Here is a 13,815-nt window from a genome sequence, read left to right as displayed (position 1 = left end):
TTGCTGGGTTGTACGGTTTTTCAATTTTTAGTTTTCAAGGAACCCCCATACCGTTCTCCCTAGTAGCTATATCAATTTACATTCCCACCAACAGTGCAAGAGGGTTCCCTTTTTTCCAATAAATGCCTCTCCAGCATTTACTGTTTGTAGATTTTTTGATGACGGCCATTCTGACTGGTGTGAGGTGATATCTCACTGTAGTTTTGATTTGCATTTCTCTAATGATTAGTGATGTTCAGCATCCTTTCATGTGTTTGTTGGGAAACTGTATATCTTCTTTGTAGAAATGTCTATTTAGGTCTTCTGCCCATTTTTGGATTGGGTTGTTTGGTTTTGTGATATTGAGCTACATGAGCTGCTTTTTGGAGATTAATCCTTTGCCATTTGCTTCATTTGAAAATATTTTCTCCCATTCTGATGGTTGTCTTTTCATCTTGCTTATGTTTTCCTTTGCTGTGCAAAAGATTTTAAGTTTCATTAGGTACCATTTTTTAAATTTTTGTTTTTATTTCCATTTCCCTAGGAGGTGGGTCAAAAAGGATCTTGCTGTGATTTATGTCATAGACTGTTCTGCTTATGTTTTCCTCTAAGAGTTTTATAGTGGCTGGTCTTACATTTAGGTCTCTAATCCATTTTGAGTTTATTTTTGTGTATGGTGTTAGGGAGAGTTCTAATTTCATTCTTTTACATGTAGCTGTCCAGTTTTCCCAGCACCACTTACTGAAGACACTGTATTTTCTCCATTGTATACCCTTGCCTCCTTTGTCATGGATTAGTTAACCATAGGTACGTGGGTTTATCTCTGTGCTTTCTATCCTGTTCTATTAATCTCTATTTCTGTTTTTGTGTCAGTACCATATCATCTTGATTACTGTAGCTTTGTAATATAGTCTGAAGTCTGGAAGTCTGATTACTCCAGCTCTTTTTTTTTCCCCTCAAGGCTGCTTTGGCTATCCGGGGTCTTTTGTGTCTCCCTACAAATTTTAAGATTTTTTTTCTAGTTCTGTAGAAAATGCCAAAGGTATTTTGATAGGGATTGCATTGAATCTGTATATTGCTTTGGGTAGTATAGTCATTTTCACAATATTGATTCTTCTAATCCAAGAACATGGTATATGTCTCCATCTGTTTATATCATCTTTGATTTCTTTCATCAGTGTCGTATAGTTTTATGAGTACAGGTCTTTTACTTCCTTAGGTAGGTTTATTCCTAGGTAGTTTATTCTTTTTGTTGCAGTGGTAATGGGATTGTTTCCTTAATTTCTCTTTCTGTTCTTTCATTGTTAGTGTATAGGAATGCAAGCAATTTCTGTGCATTAATTTTGTATCCTGCAACTTTACCAAATTCATTGATTAGCTCCAGTGGTTTTCTGGTGGCATCTTTAGGATTCTCTACCTATGATATGATGTCATCTGCAAACAGTGACAATTTTACTTTTTCTTTTCCTTTTTGTATTCCTTTTATTTCTTTTTCTTCTCTGATTGCCATGGCTAGGACTTCCAAAACTATGTTGAATAGTAGTGGTGAGAGTGGACATCCTCGTCTTGTTCCTGATCTTAGAGGAAACGCTTTCAGTTTTTCACCATTGAGAATGCTGTTTGCTGTGGGTTTGTCATATATGGCCTTTATAAGGTTGAGGTAGTTTCCCTCTATGCCCACACTCTGCAGAGTTTTTATCATAAATGGATGTTGAATTTTCTCAAAATCTTTTCCTGCATCTATTGAGATGATCATATGGTTTTATTCTACAATTTGTTAATATGGTGTATCACATTGATTTGTGTATATTGAAGAATCCTTGCATCCCTGGGATAAACCCCACTTGATCATGGTGTATGATCCTTCTAACGTGTTGTTCAATTCTGTTTGCTAGTATTTTGTTGAGGATTTTTACATCTATATTCATCAGTGATATTGGTCTATAATTTATTTTCCTTGTAGTATCTTTGTCTGGTTTTGGTATCAGGGTGATGGTGGTCTCATAGAATGAGTTTGGGAGTGTTCCTTCCCCTGCAATTGTTTTGAAGAATTTGAGAAGGTTGGGTGCTAGCTCTTCTCTAAATATTTGATAGAATTCACCTGTGATGCCATCTGGTTCTGGACTTTTGTTTGTTGGAAGATTTTTAATCACAGTTTCAATTTCATTGCTTGTGATAGGTTTGTTCACATTCTCTATTTCTTCCTGATTCAGTCTTGGAAAGTTATCCCTTTCTAAGAATTTGTCCATTTCTTCCAGGTTGTCCATTTTATTGGCATAGAGTTCCTTGTAGTAGTCTCTTAGGATGCTTTGTATTCCTGTGGTGTCTGTTGTAACTTCTCCTTTTTCACTTCTAATTTTGTTGATTTGAGTCCTCTACCTCTTTTTCTTGGGTCTGGCTAAAGGCTTATCATTTTTGTTTATCTTCTCAAAGAACCAGCTTTTAGTTTTATTGATCTTTGCTTTCATTTTCTTTGTTTCTATTCCATTTATTTCTGCTCTGATCTTTATGATTCCTTTCCTTCTACTAACTTTGGGTTTTGTTCTTCTTTCTCTAGTTCCTCTAGGTGTAAGGTTAGATTGTTTATTTGAGATTTTTCTTGTTTCTTGAGGTAGGCTTGTATTGCTATAAACTTCCCTCTTGAACTGCTTTTGCCGCATCCCATAGGTTTTGGATCATCGTGGTTTGTTGTCATTTGTCTCTAGGTAGTTTTTGATTTCCTCTTTTATTTCTTCAGTGATCTCTTGGTTATTTAGTAACGTATTGTTTAGCCTCCATGTGTTTGTGTTTTTTACAGATTTTCCCCTGTAATTGATTTCTAATCTCATAGCATTGCGGTCGGAACAGCTGCTTGATATGATTTCAGTTTTCTTTAATTTACTGAGGATTTTTTGTGACCCGAGATGTGATCTATCCTGGAGAATGTTCCGTGTGCTGTTGAGAAGAACGTGTAATCTGCTCTTTTTGGATGGAATGTCCTATAAATATCAGTTAACTCTATCTGGTCTATTGTGTCATTTAAAGCTTGTGTTTCCTTATTAATTTTCTTTCTGGATGATCTCCACTGGTGTAAGTGAGCTGTTAAAGTCCCCCACTATTATTGTGTTACTGTCGATTTCCTCTTTTATAGCTGTTAGCAGTTGCCTTATATATTGAGGTGCTCCTATGTTGGGTACATATATATTTATAATTGTTATATCTTCTTCTTGGATTCATCCCTTGACCGTTATGTAGTATTTTTCCTTGTCTCTTGTAACATTCTTTATTTTAAAGTCTATTTTATCTGATATGAGTATTGCTACTCCAGCTTTCTTTTGATTTTCATTTGCATAGAATATATTTTTCCATCACCTCACTTTCAGTCTGTATGTGTCCCTAGGTCTGAAATGGGTCTCTTGTAGACAGCATATATATAGGTCTTGTTTTTGTATCCATTCAGAGAGGCTGTGTCTTTTGGTTGGAACATTTAGTCCATTCATGTTTAAGGTAATTATTGATATGTATATTACTATTTTCTTAATTGTTACGGGTTTGTCTTGTTGGGTCCTTTTCTTCTCTTGTGTTTCCCACTTAGAGAATTTCCTTTAGCATTTGGTGTAGAGCTGGTTTCATGGTGCTGAATTCTCTTAGCTTTTGCTTGTCTGTAGGACTTTTGATTTCTCTGTGAAATCTGAAAGAGATCCTTGCTGGGTGGAGTACTCTTGGTTGTCGGTTCTTCCCTTTCATCACTTTAAATTTATCATGCCACTCCCTTCTGGCTTGTAGATTTTCTGCTGAGAAATCAGCTGTTATGGGAGTTCCCTTTTATGTTATTTATCATTTTTCCCTTGTTGCTTTCAATAATTTTTCTTTGTCTTTAATTTTTGTCAATTTGGTTACTATGTGTCTTGGCATTTTTCTCCTTTGATTTATCCTGCCTGGGACTCTCTGCGCTTCGTGGACTTGGGTGGCTATTTCTTTTCCCATGCTAGGGAAGTTTTTGACTATAATCTCTTCAAATATATTCTTGCGACCTTTCTCTCTCTCTTCTCCTTCTGGGACCCCTATATTGTGAATGTTGTTGCATTTAATGTTGTCCCAGAGGACTCTTAGGGTGTCTTCATTTATTTTCATTCTTTTTCTTTATTCTGTTCCATGGCAGTGATTTCCACCTTTCTGTCTTCCAGGTCACTTATCCGTTCTTCTGCCACAGTTATTCTGCTACTGATTCCTTCTAGTGTATTTTTCATTTCAGTTATTATATTATTCACCTCTGTTTGTTTGTTCTTTAATTCTTCTAGGTGTTTGTCCCTTAATTCTTCTAGGTCTTTGTTAAGCATTTCTTGCATCTTCTCGATCTTTGCCTCCATTCTTTTTTTTTTTAATTTTTTTTTTACGTTTTTTTTAAAACATCTTTATTGAAGTATAATTGCTTCACAATGGTGTGTTAGTATCTGCTTTATAACAAAGTGAATCAGCTACACATATACACACGTTCCCATATCTCCTCCCTCCCGCATCTCCCTCCCTCCCACCCTCCCCATCCCACCCCCCCAGGTGGTCACAAAGCACCGAGGTGATCTCCCTGTGCTATGCGGCTGCTTCCCACTAGCCATCTATTTAACATTTGGTAGTGTATATATGTCCATGACACTCTGTCACCCTGTCACATCTCACCCCTCCCCCTCCCCATATCCTCAAGTCCATTCTTTAGTAGGTCTATGTCTTTATTCCCATCTTGCCACTAGGTTCTTCATGACCTTTTTTTTCCCTTATATTCCATATATATGTGTTAGCATACTGTATTTGTTTTTCTCTTTCTGACTTACTTCACTCTGTATGACAGACTCTAACTCCATCCACTTCATTACAAATACCTCCATTTCATTTCTTTTTATGGCTGAGTAATATTCCATTGTATATATGTGCCACATCTTCTTTATCCATTCATCCGATGATGGACACTTAGGTTGCTTCCATGTCCTGGCTATTGTAAATAGAGCTGCAATGAACATTTTGGTACATGACTCTTTTTGAATTATGGTTTTCTCAGGGTATATGCCCAGTAGTGGGATTGCTGGGTCGTATGGTAGTTCTATTTTTTAGTTTTTTAAGGAACCTCCATACTGTTCTCCATAGTGGCTGTATCAATTTACATTCCCACCAACAGTGCAAGAGTGTTCCCTTTTCTCCACACCCTCTCCAGCATTTATTGTTTCTAGATTTTTTGATGATGGCCATTCTGACCGGTGTGAGATGATACCTCATTGTAGTTTTGATTTGCATTTCTCTAATGATTAATGATGTTGCGCATTCTTTCATGTGTCTGTTGGCCATCTGTATATCTTCTTTGGAGAAATGTCTATTTAGGTCTTCTGCCCATTTTTGGATTGGGTTGTTTGTTTTTTTGTTATTGAGCTGCATGAGCTGCTTGTAAATCTTGGAGATTAATCCTTTGTCATTTGCTTCATTTGCAAATATTTTCTCCCATTATGAGGGTTGTCTTTTGGTCTTGTTTATGGTTTCCTTTGCTGTGCAAAAGCTTTTAAGTTTCATTAGGTCCCATTTGTTTATTTGTGTTTTTATTTCCATTTCTCTAGGAGGTGGGTCAAAAAGGATCTTGCTGTGATGTATGTCATAGAGTGTTCTGCCTATGTTTTCCTCTAAGAGTTTGATAGTGTCTGGCTTTACACTTAGGTCTTTAATCCATTTTGAGTTTATTTTTGTGTATGGTGTCAGGGAGTGTTCTAATTTCATACTTTTACATGTACCTGTCCAATTTTCCCAGCACCACTTATTGAAGAGGCTGTCTTTTCTCCACTGTATATGCTTGCCTCCTTTATCAAAGATAAGGTGACCATATGTGCGTGGGTTTATCTCTGGGCTTTCTATCCTGTTCCATGGATCTATATTTCTGTTTTTGTGCCAGTACCAAACTGTCTTGATTACTGTAGCTTTGTAATATAGTCTGAAGTCAGGGAGCCTGATTCCTCCAGCTCCATTTTTCATTCTCAAGATTGCTTTGGCTATTCGGGGTCTTTTGTGTCTCCATACAAATTGTGAAATTTTTTGTTCTAGTTCTGTGAAAAATGCCAGTGGTAATTTGATAGGGATTGCATTGAATCTGTAGATTGCTTTGGGTAGTAGAGTCATTTTCACAATGTTGATTCTTCCAATCCAAGAACATGGTATCTCTCTCCATCTATTTGTATCATCTTTAATTTCTTTCATCAGTGTCCTATAATTTTCTGCATACAGGTCTTTTGTCTCCTTAGGTAGGTTTATTCCTAGATATTTTATTCTTTTTGTTTTTGCCTCCATTCTTTTGCCAAGGTCTAGGATCATCTTCACTATCTTTATTCTGATTCTTTTTCTGGAAGGTTCCCTATCTCCACCTCATTTCGTTTTTTTTCTGGGGTTTTATCTTGTTCCTTGATCTGGTATAAAGTCCTCTGCCTTTTCATTTTGTGTATCTTTCTGTGAATGTGGTTTTCCTTCCACAGGCTTCAGAATTGTAGTTCTTCTTCCTTCTGCTGTCTGCTCTCCAGTGGATGAGTCTGTCTTAGAGGCTTGTGCGAGCTTCCTGATGGGAGGGACTGGTGGTGGGTAGAGCTGGGTGTTGCTTTGTTGGGCAGAGCTTTAATCCGCTTGTCTGCGGATTAAATAAAACTTTAATAAAAAGTTTAATCCGCTTGTCTGCTGATCCATGGGGCTGGGTTCCCTCCCCGTTGGTTGTTTGGCCTGAGGCAACCCAGCACTGGAGCCTACCTTGCTCTTGGTGGGGCTAATGGCGGACTCTGGGAGGGCTCACACCAAGGAGTATTTCCCAGAACTTCTGCTACCAGTGTCGTTGTCCTCACAGTGAGCCACAGCCACAGCCACCACCTGCCTCTGCAGGAGACCCTCTAAAACTATCAGGTAGTTCTGGTCATTCTCCTACGGGGTCACTGCTCCTTCCCCTGGGCCCTGATGTGCACACTACTTTGTGTGTGCCCTCCAAGAGTGGAGTATCTGAGTGGAGTTGGGACTCTGAGACTCTGCGTGGAGTCGCACAGACTCTGGGTCCCGTGAAGCTTCGATGTTTTGTGGTTCTAGAAATCCTATAGGAGACGGTCCACAGCAGGTGAAGCTAATGCTCTCAGTAGAGGTGATGAAGCCAAAGATCTGCAGTTCCAACTAGAGGTGCCGATGTACATACAGGACAAAATCATCTCGTGTGAATGTAGTTCAGGCATGTTTAAGATGAATGGAGCCATGTTAATGCCTACCATATTCTATCTTGAGCCTCTCCTCAGGGACCCCCTCCTCAGTTCCTGAGGCTCCTGTAAGTCATGTAAAGGGGACTGGAGAGTGGGCCCTGTCCAGTCTGAGCCCTGAGTTACCCTGTGTGTATCTTAGGATACTTTGTATTTCTGTGGTGTCTGTTGTAACATTATCTCTTTCATTTCAGATTTATTTGGGCCCTTTCTTTTTAAAAAAAAAATACTATTGTTGTCTTTTATTCTTTACAGAAATGTAATAAGTGTTTGATCTACTATCCTCACTCTATGTATACTTTTTGCAGTGAGATTTTTACCTTACTTTGTTTTCTTGCTACTATCAATAATTAGTGAGACTTCTTTTAAGCTACCTTCAACATTGCTTATAAAGCTGCTTTATTAGTGATGACAGAGCCTTAATGGAAGTCATGTTCTGGTTGTAAAGTAGAATGCAATGTGCCAGCAAAAAGCCCCTTAAGTTTATGTCTCATTACTTCTTGTTCTTTTTTTAATTAATTTTTATTTTTTATCAGAGCAAATTTGATTAAAATGTTTTGTTTCTTCTAGGTGTACAAGATGTGGTTCTTTTAAACATATACATATATCTATTCTTCTTTGGATCATTTTCCCATGTAGGTTATGACACAATGTTGAGTAATCTTCTCTTGGTATTACGTAGGTCTTTGGTGATTACATGTTTCACATATGTTTCTATATCTATGTTAACCCCAATATCCTAATGTATCCAGTCCTCACAGCTTTCCATTTGGTGAAACATAAGTTTCTTTAATGAATCTGTGATTGCATTTCTCTGTGGAAATATCTTCATTGGTATCAATTTTTAGCTAAGACCTATAAGTGATATTATAGGATATGTGTCTTTTGTTTTCTGACTTAGTACAATTTGCCTGATTACCTCAAGAATCATACATGGTGCTGCAAATGGCATTGTTTCATTTTTTTCCCTGGCTAATATTCCATCTGTACATGAACCAGTTCTTCTTTGGCCACGCAACTCTTGATGGACTTTTTGGTTGCATCCATGTCTTGGCTACTGTAATACTGCTGCAATGCACATTTGCTTGCCTGTGTCTTTCCAGATCTATCTTCCTATGTTATAGGCCAAGGAGTGGGTTTGCTGTATCATATGGTAGCTCAGTGTGTACGTTTTAAAGGCACCACCATTGAGTTCTCATTAGTGGCTGTTTCCAGGTTTCGTACAACTTAAAGTTGAGGGTATTCATTTCTCCAAAACACCTTCAGTATTTATTGTTTGTAGTCTTATTGCTGATGGTTATTCTGACAGGTACGAGCTGAGACCTCTTTGTGGTTGAACTTGCATGTGTCCCATAATCTGTTGAAATTGAGCTGTAAAGCATGTCCTTTTTATTTATCAAACTGTGATTACAGCTTAGTTCTTCAAAGTGTTTACTTAAAGTATGTGTCACATTTTGAAATTTTTTGGCCATTACCTCCCTCAAGACATTTTGAGGGCAGGTTTCATTTACAGCCCTGCAGTACTTGTTCATATGAAGTGACCATTAGCACAGGCTTTAAAGCTGCTTTTGCAGGTAACGGCCAGAAGGCAGCAGCCTTTCTATGTTCCACACTCTGGTAACTAGGGAAACACACCTTCCGGCCACTGGTGACCCTCTGTTATAAATTAGAGTGCAATGTGCCGGGATGAAGCCACAAATGCTGATGTCTCCTTACTTTTGTTTTGTTTTTTAGATTTAATTTATATTTATTATTGGAGTAATATTCCATTGTGTACATGGACCACTTCGTCTTGGTGCATTCCTCAGTTGATGGACATTTTTGTTGCTTCCAAGTGTTGGCTATGGTAAATAGTGCTGGAGTGCGGGATTGCCAGCCTGTGACTTTATGATTTTCATTTTCTCAGGTGATAGGCCCAGCAGTGGTTGTGACTGATTGACTGGTATCTCAATGTTTCCCTTTTCAAAGCACCTACATTGTGTTTTCATTAGTGGCTCTTTACATGCCCCCCCTTACAACCGAGGGTACGCATTTCTCCACATTCCCTTCAGCATTTATTTTTTGCAGCATTTTTCCTAATGGCCATTCTGACTGCTGTAGGCTGATAGGTTTTTGTAATATGGGTATTCATGTCATTAAAATTTTTAAATTCATCAGTTTTCCACACCTTTTATTTTCTGTTTAAAAAAAAAAGAAAAAAGTGTGAGTACAATATACCTCTTGAAAGTGTCTTCTTGGAACGTTGCCCTCGTTTGAATTTTTTGGTCAATTTTCAACCCAAGGATTGTTTTGGAGAGTAGGTGTCATTTACAGGCCTGCGGTTATCTGAATACTTAGTGACCTTATGCAATGAGTTTAAAGCTTCTGTTGTGGGAAACGGCTACAATGAGGTAGCATTTCTCCATTCCCAAATCTGGGTACTAGGGCAAGAGCCTTTCTGGAAGTCGTGTTCCTAGGTTGTAAATTAGAATTGAATGTGCCAGGAGATAGCCCCATATGTTTAAGTCTCATTACGTCTTCTTGTTTTTTTTTTTAATTTTTTAAATTGGGGTTAAGATTAGAATATTGTTTGCCCTAAGTGTACAGAGTCTGGTTCATTTATACATTATATACGTCTATTCATGTACAGATCCTGTTCCTATGTAAAATATTACAGAGTGTTCCATAAAACCCCCTTAATATATGGTCTGGCTTTTTGATATATGTATATACTATGTATTTATATATGTATAGTAACACTAACATTCATTTATCCATTGCCCCCACCTTTCCTTATACATGAGCAGAGTTTGATTTCTAAGCACGTGAGTGTCTTTCTCTTTGGAAATATGTTCATTTCTGTCAGTTATTAGATAACACCATAAGTGATATCATAGGGTATAGGTCTTTTGCTTTCCGACATACCTCATGTTTTGTGATTATCTCCAGGCTCAACTATGGTGCCTCAAAGAGCAGTGCTTCATTGTTTTCCATGGCTTATAATCCATTGTGTACATGGACCACTTCTTCTTGGTGCATTCCTCGGTTGATGGACATTTTCATTGCTTCCAAGTGCTGGCTACGGTAAATCTTGCTGGCGTACAGGTTTGCCAGCCTGTGACTTTTTGATTCTCATTTTCTCAGGTGATAGGCCAAGCAGTGGTTGTGATTGATTGACTGGTAGCTCAATGTTTCCCTTTTCAAAGCACCTACATCGTGTTTTCATTAGTGGCTCTTTACATGCCCCCCCTTACAACCGAGGGTACACATTTCTCCACACTCCCTTCACCATTTATTTTTTGCAGCATTTTTCCTAATGGCCATTCTGACTGCTGTGAGCTGATAGGTTTTTGTAATATGGGTATGCATGTCATTAAAATTTTTTAAATTCATCATCTTCCTACGCCTTTTTCTTTTCTCTTAAAAAAAAACCGTGGGTACAATATAGCTCTAGAAATTGTCTTCTTCGAAGGTTGCCCTTTTTTGAATTTTTTGGTCGATTTTTGACCCCAGAAATTTTCTGGAGGTCAGGTGCCATTTACAGAACTGCAAGTTGGTGAAAATTTAGTGACCTTTTGCAGTGGGTTCAAAGCTGCTGTTTTGAGAAACGGCCACAAGGAGGTAGCATTTCTCCATTCCCCAATCTGGGTACTAGGGCAGCAGAGCCTTTCTGGAAGTCATTGTCCTAGGTTGTAAATTAGAATGGAATTTGCCAGGAGGAATCCCCATAAGTTTATGTCTCATTACTTCTTCTTGGTTTTTAAAATTTTTTTAATCTGGGTAAAGTTTAGAATATTGTTTGTCCTAGGTGTACACAATCTGGTTCATTTGTACATTATGTATGTCTATTAATGTACAGATCCTCTTCCCATGTAAAATATTACAGTGTTCCGTCGACCTCCCTTGCTATATGTTCGGTGTTTTTGATACATGTATATAATATGTATTTGTATATGTATAGTAACACTAATCTTCATTTCCCAATTTCCCCCCTCCTTTCCTTTCAGATGAGCATAGTTTGTTTTCTAAGACTGTGAGTGTCTTTCTCTTTGGAAATATGTTCATCTGTGTCAGTTATTACATAATGCCATAACTGATAATATAGGATATAGGTGTTTTGCTTTCCGACCTACTTCATGTTTTGTGATTATCTCCAGGCTCATCTATGGTGCCTCAAAGAGCAGTGCTTCAATGTTTTCCATGGCTAATATTCCATTGTGTACATGGACCACTTCTTGTTGGTGCATTCCTCTGTTGATAGACATTTTCGTTGCTTCCAAGCGTTGCCTATGGTACATATTGCTGGAGTGAAGGATTGCCAGCCTGTGATTTTTCATTTTCATTTTCTCAGGTGATAGACCCAGCAGTGGGTATGATTGATTGACTGGTATGGTAGCTCAACGTTTACCTTTTCAAGGCACCTCAATTGTGCTTTCATTAGTGGCTCTTACCACGTCCCCCTTAGAATCGAGGGTACGCATTTCTCCACAATCACGTCAGCATTTACTGTTTGCAGCCATTTTGTTGATGGCTATTCTGACTGGTGTGAGCTGATAGGTTTTTGTAATTTGGGTTTACATGTCTGTAAAAATTCCTACAATTCATCATTTCTCCACGGCTTTTCCTTTTCTATTAAAAGAAAAAAGAAAAAAAGTGTTAGTATAATATACCACTTCAAATTTTCTTTTTGGAAGGTTGCATTCTAGAATTTTTTGGTCGATTTTCGACCTCAGTATTTTTTGGAGGGCAGGTGTCATTTACAGAACAGCAATTGGTGAATATTTAGTGACTTTTGCAGTGGGTTTAAAGCTGCTGTTGTGGGAAACGGCCACAAGGATGCAGCATTTCTCCATTCCCAAATCTGGGTACTAGGGCAGCAGAGCCGTTCTGGAAGTCGTTTGCCTAGGTTGTAAGTTTGAATGGAATGTGCCAGAAAAACCCCCCATAAGTTTATGTCTCATTACTCCTAGTTCGTTGTTTTAATTTTTTCAATTGGGGTAATGGTTAGAAAGTTGCTTGTCCAAGGTGTACACACTCTGGTTCATCTACATATTCTATATACCTATTTATGTATAGATCCTCTTTCCATGTAAATTATTACAGATTGTTTCGTAAACTTTCCTTGCTATATGGTCGGTCTCTTTGATATATTTATATAATATGTATTTGTATAAATATGGTAACGCTAATCTTCATTTATCCATTCCCCCCAGCTTTCCTTTTAGATAAGCATAGTTTTTTTTAATAAGTCTGTGATTGACTTTCTCTGTGGAAATATGTTCATTTGTGTCAGTTATAAGATAACGCCTATAAGTGATATCATAGTATATAGGACTTTTGCTTTCCGACTTACCTCATATTCTGTGATTATCTCCAAGATCATCTATGGTGCCTCAAAGAGCACTCTTTCATTGTTTTCCATGGCTAGTATTCATTGTGTACATGGACCACTTCTTCTTTATCCTTTCATCTGTTGATGGACATTTTGGTTGCTTCACTGTCTTGTCTATTGTGAATCAGGCTTCAGTGCAGTTTTTGCAGCCCGGGTCTTCTTCATTCTGGTCTTCTCAGGTGAGAGGCCCATTGGTGCACCTGCTGGATTGAATGGTACCTAAATTTTTCCTTTTAAACGCAGCTCCTTTCTGTTCGCATTATTAGCATTTAACCCTTTTACATCTCACCAGCAGCTAGAGGGTACACAGTTCTCTAAAACCTCTTCAGCATTTATTATTTGTAGACTTTTTGCCAATGGTCAGTCGACTGGTGTGAGTTGGAAACTTTTGTAGATTAGCTTGCATGAGCCTAATACTTCCTGAGGTTGAGCTTTTATCCATTTTCCTTTCTTTAAAAAGAGATGAGTAAAACTTACCTCTTCATACTATCTTCTTGAAAATTTTGCCTTTTTTGAATTGTTTTATCCATTCCATACCTCAGTACAATTTTGAGGGCAGGTTTCCTTTACAGCCCTGAGTCCTTGTGAATGGTAAGTGACCATTAGCTGTGGGTTAAAAGCTGCTCATGTGGGAATCGGCCACATGGCGGCAGCATTTCTCCTTTACCAAATCTGGTTACTAGGGCAACAGAGCCTTACTGGAAGTGGTGTTCTAGGTTGTAAATTAGAATGGAATGTGCGAGGAAAACGCCCTTTAAGTTTATATCTCATTACTTCTTGTTGGTATTTTTAACTTAATTTTTATTTTTTATCACAGCAATCTTGAGTACAATGTTCTGTTTGTTCTAGGTGTGCAAGATGGGGTTCTTTCACACATATACATACAGCTCTTCTTCTATGGAGCCTTTTCCCATGTAGGTTATGACACAATGTTGAGTAGCCTTCTCTTGGTATTGCGTAGGTCTTTGTGATTATATATTTCACATGTGTTTGTAACTCTCTGTTAACCTAAATATGGTAATGTATCCAATCCTCACACCTTTCTATTTGGTGAACCATAAGATTTATTTATTTATTTATTTATTTATTTTTAAAGTTTGTTATCATTCTGATTTTTTTTTTTAGAAATTCATGTTCTTTTATTTATTTATTTATTTATTTATGACTGTGTTGGGTCTTCGTTTCTGTGCGAGAGCTTTCTCTAGTTGTGGCAAGTGGGGACCACTCTTC

This window comes from Balaenoptera physalus (genome assembly GCF_965194825.1).
Source record: "Balaenoptera physalus genome assembly, chromosome: 1".
Classification (NCBI taxonomy): domain Eukaryota; kingdom Metazoa; phylum Chordata; class Mammalia; order Artiodactyla; family Balaenopteridae; genus Balaenoptera; species Balaenoptera physalus.
Note: the sequence above shows the minus strand (reverse complement) of the source record.